General features: G+C 40.0%; 1 protein-coding gene across 1 annotated transcript in view; it reads left to right on the forward strand.

The window, feature by feature from the left end:
* Positions 1 to 4820: 4820 nt before the first annotated feature.
* LOC117326374 overlaps positions 4821 to 18235 on the forward strand; it is a 63714-nt gene continuing 50299 nt past the window's right edge. Inside the window, exon 1 of the mRNA XM_033883097.1 lies at positions 4821 to 4898. The gene's annotated coding sequence lies outside the window, so the exon portion shown is untranslated. The remainder of the gene's footprint in view (positions 4899 to 18235) is intronic.

The raw sequence follows: 18235 nt of genomic DNA on the forward strand, positions 1-18235 counted from the left end.
AAATTGAGAGTATACAGAACAGTCGACTCCTTTAACATCAAATATAACCCCTACACCAGCAAACGTTACCCCTACCCCATCAAATATAACCCCACACCCCTACACCATCAAATGTAAATATTGTATCCAATGACAAATGTGACCCTTCACACCAATGTGCACTTCATTAAATTTTCCTTTGTCAAGTTTGCATTATCAGCCCATAATTGCCAACTGAAAGCAGTTCAATACTTAACTTACCCGGAGTCCGAATCATCGATATCAGCAGGACTTTCTGTCGTTCAGGAAGACAGGTCATTGATACTGTAGTTTTAGTGTCCCGACTAACAACACATCATAACCGGGCAGCAACTTTTTAGTAAGTATGTAAACATTTGTCTTTGTCATCCAGGAAATATAAAAAATGCCACACAATTAAATGTCATAACGGTGCATTCGATCACACAATCTAACCGACAGAAATATTTGTTACGTAGAAAGGATGACAATAGAATGCTGACTTCGCATTTCATGTTTTTGATGAAATTGATCTCAATAGAACAACATTCCTCCCACTGAAGTGTGTGTTTTCTGCTGACATTTAAGATTATTTCCGTGAGCAATTAACACAGCCGGAAGTTCATCATCATGAACAGTGGGGATGGCGGTTTATACAATCAGTATTTATCAGACAAAATGCTAAATGCGGACAAAGTCGTGATGTATAAAATTCTTATTATCAAAGGGTACATATTATATCGATCACATTTATTACAGAGAATATCGTTTTGTACAAAATACACCGAATATTTTCATATGATATTGTATTTTGATATTATTGTATTTTGATAACATTTAGAGTTAAATTAAGTCTGTATATTAGACTCATTGCGGACATCAATTCTACAAATTCTCACGTTTCGTGATATATTATATAATATCCCGGATGTTTGGTTATGTCCCAGATGTTTGTTAATATCCAAGATTTTTGGTTATATCCCAAATTTTATTAATGTCCATGATGTTTGGTAATGTCCCGGATGTTTGGTAATGTCCCGGATGTTTGGTAATGTTCCGGATGATTGGCAATGGCCCGGATGTTTGGTAATGTCCTTGATGTTTGGTAATGTCCATGATGTTTGGTAATGTCCCGGATGTTTGGTAATGTCCCAGATGTTTGGTAATGTCCCGGATGTTTGATAATGTCCCGGGTGTTTGGTAGTGTCTCGAATGTTTGGTAATGTCCCGGATGTTTGGTAATGTCCCGGACGTTTGGTAATGTCCCGGATGTTTGGTAATATCCCGGATGTTTGGTAATGTCCCGGATGTTTGTTAATGTCCCGGATGTTTGGTAATGTCCCGGATGTTTGTTAATGTCCCGGATGTTTGGCAATATCCCGATTTTCCTGATTTTGTTGATGTTCCGGATGTTTGATCATTTTTTGGGGTATTTGAAGATTTCCCGGATAACTGATGCTGTCCTCGAGGTATGTAAGATTTCCGGGATAACTGATGCTGTCCTCGAGGTATGTAAGATTTCCGGGATAACTGATGCTATCCTCGAGATGTGTAAGATTTCCCGGATAACTGATAATGTCCTTGAGGTGTGTAAGATTTCCCGGATAACTGATGCTGTCCTCGAGGTGTGTAAGATTTCCCGGATAACTGATGCTGTCCTTGAGGTGTGTAAGATTTCCCGGATAACTGATGCTGTCCTCGAGGTGTGTAAGATTTCCCGGATAACTGATGCTGTCCTCGAGGTGTGTAAGATTTCCCGGATAACTGATGCTGTCCTCGAGATGTGTAAGATTTCCCGGATAACTGATGCTGTCCTCGAGGTGTGTAAGATTATCTGGTTACTGATGTCGTCCTCGAGGTGTGTAAGATTTCCCGGATAACTGATGCTGTCCTCGAGGTGTGTAAGATTTCCCGGATAACTGATGTTGTCCTCGAGATGTGTAAGATTATCTGGTTACTGATGCTGTCCTCGAGATGTGTAAGATTTCCCGGATAACTGATGCTGTCCTCGAGGTGTGTAAGATTTCCCAGATAACTGATGCTGTCCTCGAGGTGTGTCAGATTTCCCGGATAACTGATGATGTCCTCGAGATGTGTAAGATTTCCCGGATAACTGATAATGTCCTCGAGGTGTGTAAGATTATTTGGTTACTGATGTCGTCCTCGAGGTGTGTAAGATTTCCCGGATAACTGATGCTGTCCTCGAGGTGTGTAAGATTTCCCGGATAACTGATAATGTCCTCGAGATGTGTAAGATTATCTGGTTACTGATGCTGTCCTCGAGATGTGTAAGATTTCCCGGATAACTGATGCTGTCCTCGAGGTATGTAAGATTTCCGGGATAACTGATGCTATCCTCGAGATGTGTAAGATTTCCCGGATAACTGATAATGTCCTTGAGGTGTGTAAGATTTCCCGGATAACTGATACTGTCCTCGAGGTGTGTCAGATTTCCCGGATAACTCATGCTATCCTCGAGGTGTGTAAGATTTCCCGGATAACTGATGTTGTCCTCGAGGTGTGTAAGATTTCCCGGATAACTGATGCTGTCCTCGAGGTGTGTAAGATTTCCCGGATAACTGATGCTGTCCTCGAGATGTGTAAGATTTCCCGGATAACTGATGTTGTCCTCGAGGTGTGTAAGATTTCCCGGATAACTGATGATGTCCTCGAGATGTGTAAGATTATCTGGTTACTGATGTTGTCCTCGAGGTGTGTAAGATTTCCCGGATAACTGATGTTGTCCTCGAGGTGTGTAAGATTTCCCGGATAACTGATAATGTCCTCGAGGTGTGTAAGATTTCCCGGATAACTGATGTTGTCCTCGAGGTGTGTAAGATTATCTGGTTACTGATGTCGTCCTCGAGGTGTGTAAGAAGCCAATTCAGCCGTCGTGTATCACCCCTCTCAATTTGGTGGATCCGTGTACTTAAAATCGTGTTGACAGCAAAACCATTACGTTTTTTTCAAGCTAATCAAGCTACAATCAAATAAATTCGTGCAAAGACCGTAACTCTACAGAAGATAAGTATTCCTTTATCTACCTGATTTTAATCCTTGAAGACAATGACCTTGAAATAACAAAAGACAGATTGAAATATTCCCAGAATGTAAAGAATGTAGAACCTGTATGTAGTTTACTTGATGATGAATTACATTTTTGTCCAATGTTCCATTAAACATCCGGTTAAATCCAAGTTCTATCTCTAGTCTGAGCATATCTTTAACCCAACCAATTTTACAAATATCATGTCGTCGAATACGAAGATCATACTTCAGACGTGTTTCTCCATCAGTCATTAGAGCTGAGGAAGACATGCCCGCATCCACTTTGATTTAGCATCGCATGGTATTGATATTTGCATTCTGTTCATGTTTAGCCAATAAAGTAGACTTTTAATTACAAAAAATAATAAAAAAAAATTGAACCGAATTGAAAGTATGGATAAGACTAGTGTTCACGCCTTGAAGCATGAAGGTTTAAACTACGGAGTATCTACTACACGTTAAAATGCATTAACAATGTCTGTCTGGCCATTTATAATGTACACTCACACCCAAATTAATCCGAATGCTATAGTCGATCAATCAGACAACTTAAATAGATTGACTGCTTCGACGTAACACGGAAATCATTTTCAGATTAATCTCGTAAAACATTGCGGTTACATGCTCCATTTTGAACTACGTTATTTCTGACGACATCCTTATGGTGTGGTTAAAAGGACACCAATGTGTAAAATTAACAACATTGAGTATCACCAGTTTGTGCATGAACTGTGGACACGTGATTGAATTAGAGAACGTTAAGACTCCTGTATATTGAGCTAATTTCACTACAGAACTCCAGGTGTCGCTACTGTTGTAATATGTTATGTAAGTAGCCTGCTGTGTGTGTAGATCACTAAGAACATCTCCATATTCAGGGTTCCCTAGTGATTAATGAGTTAACAAAAATAGAACGTGAGATAGAAAACCTATGGCGTTTAATAGCTCAATGTTCCGTAACGTCACATGCCTGGCTGACGAGCATGTCGTTGTAGTTACTGACGTGTGCGTTTAACGAACGATCACGTCTAAGATATTAAATAAAGCTCAGAGTCGAGGAATGAAAGCCTCATTTAACCATCTCACACAACACTGACATTATACACACATGTATATTCAAACAAGATGAAGACATTTTCGGTTATAGATATTCAATGAAGCACATCCCCATCATGAAGGACCCCGCATGAGTAAGGGCACACATTCTTAACAATATATAAAAATGGGCAATAGAAAATTTATTGACTGGAAAGTAATTGATTTTTAAACACTTCAATCTCTTGTTGTCTATTGATGGATAAATCAAAACAGCTTTATAATGCAATGGTATGAAAGGGAGTGTTGATGTCTCGAAACAGCCTCTAGGACCACACCCCACACCACCCCCTTCGACTAAGTGCAAATACTATCTGTGTAACTCTGGACCAGCTAACACCTATCAACTGATTGACAGAGAAGGGACGAACACCGCGTACATTTTGTAACAATAGAAATCTATGCTATCTCTATCCGTTCCGAATATAAATTAGTTTCAAAACCCCGCCCCCTGTCTCTGTTGACAGGATATGGCACATCGGAATTTGACTTCAGCCCTATTAGCATTTCGAATAGTTAGTCTATTAAAATATAAAGAATTAACGAGAATAACCTAAAAAAAGAAATACAAATGATCAGAGGCCTGTTTTTGAAATAAAAACGAAAGCGGAAATGTGTTACGATATGCACGAGACGTCTTACTGTCTGTCACAGGGCGGTCCTAAGTGGTCGCTGTAGCGCACACAAGTGGGACACCGGTACCAACCCTCTCCGTGGAGTGTCTTCTCGGACCCTACAGGCCGAACAGTGACAGTCAGGTAAGACCATTACTGAGATAGCAGTTCAATTTGAAAAATAGATGAAATAACAAACAAATGTAAACAAAACAGATTTATACCAAATATAGCGACGGTTTGTCGGATGGAGATACCAAAATAGCACTTAATATACAGGTACAGGTAATACTGTATACATCCCGACACCGCATACAACCATTAAACATAGCGTTTATAGCCATTTTTAATGTATCAACATTTAAAATTTATGTTTGTGAAGTTGAGCCAGCCCATATTTTTTGCTGGTTTGTAATATTCACGGAATGTACCTATTATGATGTAACTCCTATCTTTGGTCATTTGAATATGCATAGAAAGTTATTTGTTATGTACAAAGAAGATGCATTTCATAATGGTTCTACATGTCGGAATTTTTAAAAAGCAGTATATAATCATCGCCTACCGACAACTTAGCGAACTTCCGTCTAAATATCATACCGGAAGTAAAGCGAACTTCCGTCTAAATATCATACCGGAAGTAAAGTGATCAATGCTCATTTTTGGTTATATAGCAAATCACTGTATCCTTAAACCGAAATAAAGTAGATATAATGATGTACTGGGCTCAATATCTTGTTTGTTTAAATTGAAACAAAAAAGATGGCCATACTAGTATATTATGATGACGACATCAGTATATATTATAATAAGATGACGACATCAGTATATTATATTAAGATGACGTCATCAGTATATTATAATAAGATGATGGCATCAGTGTATTGTTTAATCAGTTCGTACCTTGTCTCCATTCAAACACTTCGCCCCACGTTTTAGGTTAAAAAGTCTCCGTTCAGACACTTCGCCCCAGGCTCTAGGTTAAAAAGTCCGTAGATTGACTCCATTCAGACACTTCGCCCCACGTTCTAGGTTAAAAAGTCCGTAACTTGTCTCCATTCAGACACTTCGCCCCAGGCTCTAGGTTAAAAAGTCCGTAGATTGACTCCATTCAGACACTTCGCCCCACGTTCTAGGTTAAAAAGTCCGTAACTTGTCTCCATTCAGACTCCATTCAGACACTTCGCCCCAGGCTCTAGGTAAAAAAAGTCCGTAGATTGACTCCTTTCAGACACTTCGCCCCAGGCTCTAGGTTAAAAAGTCCGTATATTGACTCCATTCAGACACTTCGCCCCAGGCTCTAGGTTAAAAAGTCCTTGGTTTATTCAGTCCGTAGATTGCCTTGATTGAGTCACTTCGTCCATTTCTGCTAAGACAGCTTAACTCTAAATACCAGCTCTTATTTTGTGTTCTGTTTAGTCAATTCGTCTTGTCTTCTTTGTTAAGAATGCCGTCCTCTGGTTTCGGTTACGCTATCTCGTTCCCTTTTTGAAATGCTTAACAAAATTGCGCTTTCGCTTGACAATTTGTAAATAGTTTGTCAGTCTCTCTCATTCCAATACAAAGCCTTGTGTTGTAAGTATTCCGTGTGACAAACCTTTAGATAATGAAAACAGAATTATAGCTTATGTACGGAAAGTAAACACAACAAGCTAAATGCTAAAATATAATTAAGTAATTCCGAAAAAAAAACTTACTTTTCAAAATTGGACAATCGAGCTGAAAGGATAGGTTGTAAACAATATCGCCTTTGTTTTGTTCAAAGCAGACAAGTTTCGGCTTTTAGGTTTATTAAGCATTTATCATAAAGGATTAAACATTAAGCATTTCTCTTTTAGCCTGTCGTACTGGCTTTCCGTAACATTTGTTTTCTTTCTTTTCTCTCAAACGACGTGTAGTTGGTGCTTACGTCATCTTCATCTAGTATGCGGGATATATGTTGAAAAACGGAAAGCCGAATACTGGCGCAGCTGGAGACTGTAAACTAAGATCGCAAAGTAGTGACCAAAACAGATGCCCCTGTCATTATTGGCGATTCTCTGTTTCTAAAATAGGGGACATTGACTCGAGATGTTGGTACGAGGTACACATTTTAATGAGTTCTTTAAAATTAGAGGATCCTCTGACGTCATAAAAAAGCGTGATTGTTTTATACGGCTAGTTTGGGTCGTTGAAGCAGCAATAGAGCACAGTACCAGCAGGCAGTTCCCAGTGCTAAGTCGTTATGGCTGACAGCAGTGTCACTCTCCCCCAACACCCCACTGCGGAGAAAAGCAAGGCTTCCCAAACTTAATTGGAATATTGACATTGTCGGCGACAGATTAGGTAATCCATATTAACAATTGAAGAGTCATTATCCCATCTTCTCCATAGGTTTATACCATTACGTCTTCCATGGTTTGTTTTCTTAGCGATGTTTTCAAGCCGTCATTCGTTTTACACCGATTGTGCGATGCTTGTTCCCCTAGTCTGCTGCCAATCCCAGTGACGCGGTGTTGGTTTTAGGAACATGGTAACATATTGGACACTATCTAACGATCTGTTGGCGGTCTACGCTTCGTAAAATGTACAATTTACATTTAAGCACTGCAAAGACCATGTCGAAATTCCAAAACCATGTTATATATATATATATATAATGCAGTCGTCTTGGCGTTATCAATGACATTTAATGTAAAGGTGAAAAGAGTTTGAAGATCCATACACATAAAAATATGGTTTGTTTAGGAAGGTACATAACTACTAATTATATATTACGGTATGACCGGATGACCTGGTCACTTTATACAGGCCAAAGCTATGTGTGGGTTTTTGTTTTTTGTTTTTTGTGTTTGTATGTTTGTTTGTTTGTTTGTTTTTGTCTCTTTTAGATTCTCTGGTGCTCTTCAGACAACAGCAAAAACTAGAGGAAACTGATAAATTAGCCTGATTATTAATAATATTTTAAAAACATAGTATTTCTTTCGTTCTTATCAGATAGACACATATGAGATGTCAAATATGGGTTGTATACCCCGTGGGAACAGTCCTGTGGTCAGGCCGGAGACCTCAGTAAATGTGGGGTGTATACCCCGTGGGACCAGTCCTGTGGCCGGACACCTCAGTAAATGTGGGGTGTATACCCCGTGGGACCAGTCCTGTGGTCAGGCCGGACACCCCAGTAAATGTGGGGTGTATACCCCGTGGGACCAGTCCTGTGGTCAGGCCGGACACCCCAGTAAATGTGGGGTGTATACCCCGTGGGACCAGTCCTGTGGTCAGGCCGGACACCCCAGTAAATGTGGGGTGTATACCCCGTGGGACCAGTCCTGTGGTCAGGCCGGACACCTCAGTAAATGTGGGGTGTATACCCCGTGAGACCAGTCCTGTGGCCGGACACCTCAGTAAATGTGGGGTGTATATCCCGTGGGACCAGTCCTGTGGCCGAACACCTCAGTAAATGTGGGGTGTATACCCCGTGGGACCAGTCCTGTGGTCAGGCCGGACACCTCAGTAAATGTGGGGTGTATATCCCGTGAGACCAGTCCTGTGGTCAGGCCGGACACCTCAGTAAATGTGGGGTGTATACCCCGTGGGACCAGTCCTGTGGTCAGGCCAGAAACCTCAGTAAATGTGGGGTGTATACCCCGTGAGACCAGTCCTGTGGTCAGGCCGGACACCTCAGTAAATGTGGGGTGTATACCCCGTGAGACCAGTCCTGTGGCCGGACACCTCAGTAAATGTGGGGTGTATACCCCGTGGGACCAGTCCTGTGGTCAGGCCGGACACCTCAGTAAATGTGGGGTGTATATCCCGTGAGACCAGTCCTGTGGCCGGACAACTCAGTAAATGTGGGGTGTATATCCCGTGGGACCAGTCCTGTGGTCAGGCCGGACACCTCAGTAAATGTGGGGTGTATATCCCGTGGGACCAGTCCTGTGGTCAGGCCGGACACCTCAGTAAATGTGGGGTGTATATCCCGTGGGACCAGTCCTGTGGTCAGGCCGGACACCTCAGTAAATGTGGGGTGTATACCCCGTGGGACCAGTCCTGTGGTCAGGCCGGACACATCAGTAAATGTGGGGTGTATACCCCGTGGGACCAGTCCTGTGGCCGGACACCTCAGTAAATGTGGGGTGTATATCCCGTGGGACCAGTCCTGTGGCCGGACACCTCAGTAAATGTGGGGTGTATACCCCGTGGGACCAGTCCTGTGGTCAGGCCGGACACCTCAGTAAATGTGGGGTGTATATCCCGTGGGACCAGTCCTGTGGTCAGGCCGGACACCTCAGTAAATGTGGGGTGTATACCCCGTGGGACCAGTCCTGTGGTCGGACACCTCAGTAAATGTGGGGTGTATATCCCGTGGGACCAGTCCTGTGGCCGGACACCTCAGTAAATGTGGGGTGTATATCCCGTGGGACCACTCAAGTTGTTTGAACCGACACCTCAGTGAATTGTGGGCTTTATTCCCCGTGGGTTCAGGCCTATTGTTGTGTCCGACACCTCAGTGAATTGTGGGCTTTATTCCCCGTGGGTTCAGCCTATTGTTGTGTCCGACACCTCAGTGAATTGTGGGCTTTATTCCCCGTGGGTTCAGGCCTATTGTTGTGTCCGACACCTCAGTGAATTGTGGGCTTTATTCCCCGTGGGTTCAGCCTATTGTTGTGTCCGACACCTCAGTGAATTGTGGGCTTTATTCCCCGTGGGTTCAGGCCTATTGTTGTGTCCGACACCTCAGTAAATGATGGGTATACCTAGTGGAAACAGTCATGTTGCCAGGCCAGTCACTGTCTCAGTTCGATGCGATTGGAAAGATATCTATTACTTAGTCAACATCAAAGCTTAATGTTTTATCGAGTGTCATTTTAAGACTGCCGAATTGTTAACCCGAACCGTGAGCGGAGATATGATCTAGTCAGCTGGATACCACCATTTTCGTTCAAACAGGCAAGCATGGCTACATTGAATATTCATCAACCATGCACAGAGGAGATAAAGGTTTTATATCCAGCTAATAGTATCTGGATTTAACGACAGGTAAGGACCATATGTATGGTTTCTTACCTACATACCAAACCAGTATGAAGCTGGCCGTTTGTATCAATGGCTTTGTGGGGGGCAATTCAATTCTAAACTTACCTTTTATGCATACATCAAGCTACGTTGAAGGAATAAAGGACAGGCGGGGCAAATCACTAATATTTCATGTCGTTCTAACTATTGAAAGATTCGGAAGTGCAGCCGCCATATCTGTAAGAGTATGTTTAATATCATTCCGGTAGTAACTTCAAAGTGCCACCTAAGGACACGGACGTGTACGGGGGAATGCCTATAGGAAGAATGATATAAAGCACTTCTAATCTTTATGGATAAAATGAGCTTATGTAAGAGACATTTCAATAACCCCAATACAAACATATCAAATAAAGTTTAACGTGATTTTATCGGGTGCTGGATATTTTAATAACCTTATTTCATTAAATTTCTTCTTCTGTCAGCTTATCTATGCATGAACGTCAGCTACAGTATTTAACTGCACGATCCAAAATCGACAGACTGTCTGTGGATGGCAAGGCGGTGGTACGTTAGGTCTGGTTGGTACTTGTCCCGTAAAGGAGTACATATGTACGTGCATTCGATTTGGCGAACTTCTTAGCTTTCATGAGATACCGGGTGAACGATCCTCACACACAAAGACGAGTTTATAATACTACATATTATAAAGCTGTAGAAGCACATCCCGCCCTGCGATATTTACCTGGGAGTTAGTCTTTCGTAACACATGTTTCTACCAAGATCTAGGTCAACAAAGAGGACCATCATTGCAAAACTCATAAAACTGCCAGCGACGTACAGCAGGCATTGTGAACTGATGTTGACGGTTACAGTGACTGCTGCGCAGACGTGGTCTTTGTTAGAGACTGGTGAGGAATGTCGATCTCAGAAGAACACATACCAGAGAGATAGCGAGAAGAGATGGCCAGATAGTCCATTAACGATTCATGCTTCATGTAACACGAATTAGGCAGCGCGAATGAATTATTTAATTTCATACAATAAGATATAACGAAATCAGGTCTATCATCTACCATCTGGAATTCACGAGCTGGGGACTTCCCCTTACTTAGCAGCGATGGAACAGTTAATGCATAATGATATACCCGTCCTAAGGTTTTTTTCTATTCAATTGCCTATCGACACTTTCCGATGAATAGAACCATGACTGGCAAGATTTTTTTCTTTCTCCTTCTCTTCTGTGTCTGTACAATTTGTTGGATAAAAGCGCGATAGCCGAATACAGAAATCAGTATATCTTGGTTTATAACAGTCCTTGTTTGCAACACTGTACAGGTTGTTGGGCTATCGACACAATGGATACGTTTTCATCTAGGCGACGCGCTTCCATGCATCATTGAATAAGGTCACGTGGTTGACCACGTTTCCGAACTGCACAAATGTCTGTATAGATGTGTTTGTTTGTTTACTTGATTTATTGCGCCACGAACAGCCATGGTATCATTGTAGTAGTTGGTGACTACTTCATTGGAAAACATACAAGAGGCCCGTCGCACGCCATCCAGATCAATTGGGATAACACGCCTTGCCCAAGGACAAAACCAGAACAACACAGACCGGCCCGTTTCTCCGCTTCCCAAGAAACACAAACCAACACGGGTAGGGAGTGTCGAACCTCGCACCTCGGACATTTACCTGAGGTTAAATGGCCGGCGAGCTAACCTACTGAGCTATCGCTGTCCTGATGTGTTTAATAAGTCTAAATGTGTAGTTACAGTGACATATTAGACCCCTGATTGCATTACTTACAACATGTGTCAATAGCTTAGACAGCAGTGTGAGAAGAATACTTTACAGTATGCTACAAAGATATGTATGCTTGGCTGTTCTCACTCCACATGACAGGTTCCTGAAAACATTCTTTATTCTTCTCTCATTCATTTGATTAATGTCTATGGTATTTGTCTGTTCAATCAATAATCACCAGCATCATCCCCCGACCACGCTACAACGCTCTTACAGTCGACCTGTTATATAATGTCATCTGAGATTAGCGACTGGTAAGAAATGCCGAAAACTGTATTTTCGCGTCTTTTTATTTGGCGGTGTTAAAATTTGACGGGTTAAATTTTGGCGATCTTTATACGGACCCGCCAAATCGCCAAATTAAAGCCCCGCTAAAATGTCCCGCTATACGGTATATAAAAATGATATCACTGGTTCGGGGAAACAAACATTGTATACTAACATCCAACTTAATAATAAAAAGAACTTTAACAATGTATGCTCTAAAAGTTTAATTAAAAACTGGGTAGTTATGATGCTTGGGATAAAATCTAACACTACAGATGTTTTAGTATTGAACTTAAAGTAAAATTCCAAGGATAGCTCAATAAGATATAAGTATTGCATTATTCACGTGCGGACAACTATTTGTTCATGCTAGAATACTTTAGGTACGTTGATTATAGTAAGACATGATGTCAGTGTTTCAGCAGACGACACTATTCTTCACTTGTACGTGTTTGTTTGTTTTGCTCTAGGGGCCGTCTAATTGATGGGTTTGAGGTGTTGGTCATTACGGGAATTAGGTTGGTCTGACGTTAATACTTCTATCACATACGTAAAAGTTTGTCAAGAATAAAGTAGCATGCATAGTCTTCGCTTTTTGTAGTCTCAATATAAACTTATTATCTCAATAACTTGTAAACGGTTACTTCAAGAGCACGCGCGGATTTAATCAAATGCTCGGGATTTATCGTCATAAACGCGACACATCAAATTCAATCTTTGGAGGAATATGGGGAATGTTTGCTAACGTGTTGGATATATTGTACTTTGATATTAACGAGTAAATAAAATGTCCTTTTTAATAGACAGGATTGTAGCGTTCACATGGAATGGCTACGCGTATAGTAACACATTCTATTTTAAGGCCACACATCTGTATACAGACGTTAGCCTTAATATGGAATGTGTTAATATACAGACGTTAGCCTTAATATGGACTGTATCAATATACAGAAGTTAGCCTTAACATGGAACAAAGTAATGATAATCTGCTGCTAGATATATTTTGTACGGAATAACGTAAATAAATTGATTCTAGAAATGTTGTGGCCTGAGGTAAGCAATTATGTTCTTGATATGGACACAGTTATGGTTCCTAGACCTTTTATTAATTATTTGATTTATCAATTAATTACTGAAGCATAGTACATCTCCCCGGGTAACTACAGGTAAATAGGTTAGTACATCTCCTCAGATAACTACAGTTAGATAGCGTAGTACATCTCCCCAGGTAACTACAGGCAGATAGGTAGTACATCTCCCCAGGTAACCACAGGTAGATAGGTAGTACATCTCCCCAGGTAAGTACAGGTAGATAGCGTAGTACATCTCCCCAGGTAACTACAGGTAGATAGGTTAGTACATCTCCCCAGGTAACCACAGGTAGATAGCGTAGTACATCTCCCCGGGTAACTACAGGTAGATAGGTAGTACATCTCCCCAGGTAACTACAGGTAGATAGGTAGTACATCTCCCCATGTAACTACAGGTAGATAGGTTAGTACCTCTCCCCAGGTAACTACAGGTAGATAGGTTAGTACATCTCCCCAGGTAAGTACAGGTAGATAGCGTAGTACATCTCCCCAGGTAACTACAGGTAGATAGGTTAGTACATCTCCTCAGGTAACTACAGGTAGATAGGTCAGTACATCTCCCCAGGTAACTACAGGTAGATAGGTTAGTACATCTCCCCAGGTAAGTACAGGTAGATAGGTTAGTACATCTCCCCAGGTAACTACAGGTAGATAGGTTAGTACATCTCCCCAGGTAACTACAGGTAGATAGGTTAGTACATCTCCTCAGGTAACTACAGGTAGATAGGTTAGTACATCTCCCCAGGTAACTACAGGTAGATAGGAAGTACATTTCCCCAGGTAACTACAGGTAGATAGGTTAGTACATCTCACCAGGTAACTACAAGTAGATAGGTTAGTACATCTCCCCAGGTAACTACAGGTAGATAGGTTAGTACATCTCCCCAGGTAAGTACAAGTAGATAGGTTAATACATCTCCTCAGGTAACTACAGGTAGATAGGTTAGTACATATCCCCAGGTAACTACAAGTGGACAGGTAGTACATCTCCCCAGGTAACTACAGGTAGATAGGTAGTACATTTCCCCAGGTAACTACAGGTAGATAGGTTAGTACATCTCCCCAGGTAAGTACAGGTAGATAGGTTAGTACCTCTCCCCAGGTAACTACAGGTAGATAGGTTAGTACATCTCCCCAGGTAAGTACAAGTAGATAGGTTAATACATCTCCTCAGGTAACTACAGGTAGATAGGTTAGTACATATCCCCAGGTAACTACAAGTGGACAGGTAGTACATCTCCCCAGGTAACTACAGGTAGATAGGTAGTACATTTCCCCAGGTAACTACAGGTAGATAGATTAGTACATCTCCCCAGGTAAGTACAGGTAGATAGGTTAGTACCTCTCGCCAGGTAACTACAGGTAGATAGGTTAGTACATCTCCCCAGGTAACTACAGGTAGATAGGTTAGTACATCTCCCCAGGTAACTACAGGTAGATAGGTTAGTACCTCTCCCCAGGTAACTACAGGTAGATAGGTTAGTACATCTCCCCAGGTAACTACAGGTAGATAGGTTAGTACATCTTCCCAGGTAACTACAGGTAGATAGCGTAGTACATCTCACCAGGTAACTACAGGTATTTACGACTGACGTAGAATCACTTGCAGCTATTCTATGCTCAAACGATACGTGACAGTACATGGACGTAGTTGTAAATGTTTGAGGTGGCCTCGTTTCCATCATTTTGACAGGTCAATGAAAGCACGATAACGAGGCAGTCGTAACGACCATTTCCCGCCATTCATCACTTGTAAGAGCAGGCGGTCATGTGACAAGGAAGCGATATGCAGTGTGTCCCCAATAGGCGTTTTAGACAGGGGATGAAGTGCAAATAACGTTGTCCTCACGTAGTCACATTGTACAGACACAGTGTATAAAGTTAGACCATTAATAGTTGTCCCCGATTAGTCTCATGTCTTGCGACATAACTTCCGCTGTCTGTCGACTGGAAATTTGTCAATATCACTTGTTTTGAAAAGTATACAGTGATAGTAATGGTCAGTGGATCGACAGGAATGGATTTGATAAGTTCGTGTTGCCCAATGTAAACGGTTTAGAGCAATGATAAGTTCGTGTTGCCCAATGTAAACGGTTTAGAGCTCATGGACAGAAATGAGTTTGGTATATTTGACCTAATTGCAACAAAATTTCATTTTTTATCGGTATGTATGATGAAACAGAAAACAAGATGTTTGAATTGTAGATATCTTATAACAGCGGATCAGACTACAAAAATCAACGTTTATGCAAATGCCTCTTCGTCCATATTTGAAATCAGGAAAATAAGCATGATTGGCTCCTTGACATTATTGGCAGTGTGATATTTAATTCTTAGATTATACTGGCTTGAATGACTTTACTACAAGACAAGTCCATGTATAATACATACAAATTGTATAACCTTAATAGAATTAATGCACCATGACTATTGCTTAAAGTAATACCTATCTATATAAGGTTAGAATAAATGCATTGAAATATGGCATGCATGTTTAGTTTTCCTAAAAAAGGGATTTTGTTTTCATCTAATGAAATTTAAAGTTGGGTTGTTGGGCTGATTTGAAACTTTTCAAAGTCCATATTGAATTATTTCCCAATTTATACAACTTGCATTTTGATAATATAACAGGCTAGAGTTGAACAACTCATGAACCCGCCTATCTGGTATAACCCGCTATTTCATATTGGAAATACTTTTTTAACAGAAACTTGTTTAATAAAGGCGTCAAAAATGTATGTGATTTAATTGATCAAGAGAACAAATTTCTGTCCTCTACTGATTTTAAACAAAACTTTGGTATAGAATCAAACAACTTTTTACTCTATCATAGTATTTGTAGCACAATCAAACAAAGTTGTAAAACCTTAAATTTAAACCTAGGGTTAGATAACATAATAGTAAGACCTCTTATACCAAGTCATATCCATGTCTTATTAAAAAGTAAAAAGGGATGTAAAGATATGTATTTATGTTTAATTGAAGGCAATATAGGTTTGATAATATCAGAGCAAAAATGGAAGCAGCAAGATACTTTTAGGAGTATACTATGGGAAAAAATATCTGCGATTTCTTCTCTTACTACCAAAGATGCAACAATACAATGGTTTCAATACCGACTACAGCACCGCATTCTTCCACTAAATTACTATCTAAAAACTATCGGCGTCTTAGACAATGATATTTGTAACTATCTGTAATACAGAAATCGAAACCATAGTACACATTTTCTGGGAATGTCCACAGTCTTTTCAATTATGGCAAGATTTGCAAACAAGAATATATGATAATACTAGTAAAATGATACAATTTAGAGTAGAAACAGTAGTTTTTGAGGAATCAAGCCCTTTTCCATTGCCCTTTAATTTTTTAATTATGTATGTGAGATTATATATATATTCTACGTCTAGGAAAAAACAACGACTACATCTAAATAGTTTGAATGAGTTTTTGAGTTCCAAATATGATATTGAGAAAGAATTGTCAATCAAAATGCTTGTATTGAAAAATTTGATCAAATATGGAGGGATTTGAAAGTGATGTTCGAAAGTTAGTTTGGTTGTACTCATTGCTGTTGTAGTTCACAGGTTGTTGAGATTTAGATACTTCATGTATGTCTTAATGGATTTTGATAAACAAATTTAGTACATGTGTAACAACCTATAGCTATCTATACAGTATAATAAAATGTACCACATTGTAATTGACCATTGCCTTGCAAAATGAAATTCAAAGAAAAAGTTGTTTGATACAGCAATTTAGTATACAACAACAGTTGAGTATATGTGTTTAAAAGTAATATGCCAATTTACTTATAGTGTGCATAGTACCTGTACCTGTATGTGTAAGAGACGTTGTGTGTTTGTGTAGTTATTACTATTATTTAATTGTTCTCCTTTTTCTAATCCTCTTTTTTGTGTGTTTATAATGGTTTTATTTTTATTTATTGTATTTTTGTAATGTAACGTCTTGTCTTTACAAATATTTTACTCCCCATGCAGGAATGAAACTGAAGATAAGATAAACATTTAATTGGGGTGGGGGTGGGGGTGGGCGGTGGACCGTCAACGCCTATGGAAATTTAACATTAGAACCCTCCCCCGATATGATACGATTTGATAAATACAAAAAAAGTATGGATATCAAGGGCTTAGATGCGGTAAAGTTAATATCAGAATTAATTCTATGAAAAATGGAATTTCCTTGACGAACACCTGTGTGGTTATTAAAGGTGATGTTATATAATTCCACTAAACTATTTATACAATTACAATAAAAATATGGAGTTGTATGAATGCTGAACTTGACATTTTTTTCACGACATTTTCATTTCTGGTTAGCTGATCAAGTAATCGGATAAACAAAGATTTTCGTTGTTCAAAGTCGCGGACATTTTAGAAAATACATGTAATGATGTTTTCACTGTTAGGTTTTCTTACCAAACTTAGTATTTCACCAACAACCAATTACAAAATCAATTATCGTCAAGTTAAAACTGATTCTAAGCAGAAATGGTAGTTCAATATTTTTAGTCAATCCAATACCCGAGTTGAACAATTTGACGAACTCTGTTGTATGCCCGTTAGATGACTTACTATACTGTTAATTTTACATATCCATCATAACACAAGATTAAGATAAAGTACACTTCAAAGAGGGTTAAACATGTTATTTTCTCTTATTTTCTTGATTTCCTAGAAGGCCTAAAATACATTTAAAGGTCGATTTTGGTAGAGGTTTCCCATGTTATACTGTAGGTACCTACCATTCAAATAAGAAATGAATTATTTTGCAATTTTGTCCCGCTTTAGTATATATTTTTGAGTAAAGTGACTGGACTGCAACGAACATCGAAAATTTCAACTTCATATCGGAGGAAAAGGAACTGAAAACCGTCGAATGCCATGTTTATAGTGTCGCTGTCCCCAATAGGGGCCGGACATGGACTGGTTATCATTGACTGGTTATACCGTCTGTGTTTTCCCCGTTTCACTGGTACCGGGAATTGTTGATGTCATCACGACTGGCAAATGTAATGCTTAAATAAAATTGGCATATTAGAGGTGACGAAAGTTCACTCATTGCATATAGAGTGGTGATCACATTCAGTTGTCAAAATAACTTTAATTTAGTGAGGACCCGGGGTGATGCTGTTAATGTTGACATATATTTTTGAGGAAATCTTAACCACTTGATTTCAATCGCGCTTGAAACTGTTTATTTGACCACATTTTCCCAATATAAATGTTTGATAACAAAACAGATTGATGCGAGTTATACCATTTATTTCTTGACCACATTGTTTCCCTCGAATAATTG

This window comes from Pecten maximus, chromosome 4 (assembly GCF_902652985.1).
Source record: "Pecten maximus chromosome 4, xPecMax1.1, whole genome shotgun sequence".
Taxonomy (NCBI): domain Eukaryota; kingdom Metazoa; phylum Mollusca; class Bivalvia; order Pectinida; family Pectinidae; genus Pecten; species Pecten maximus.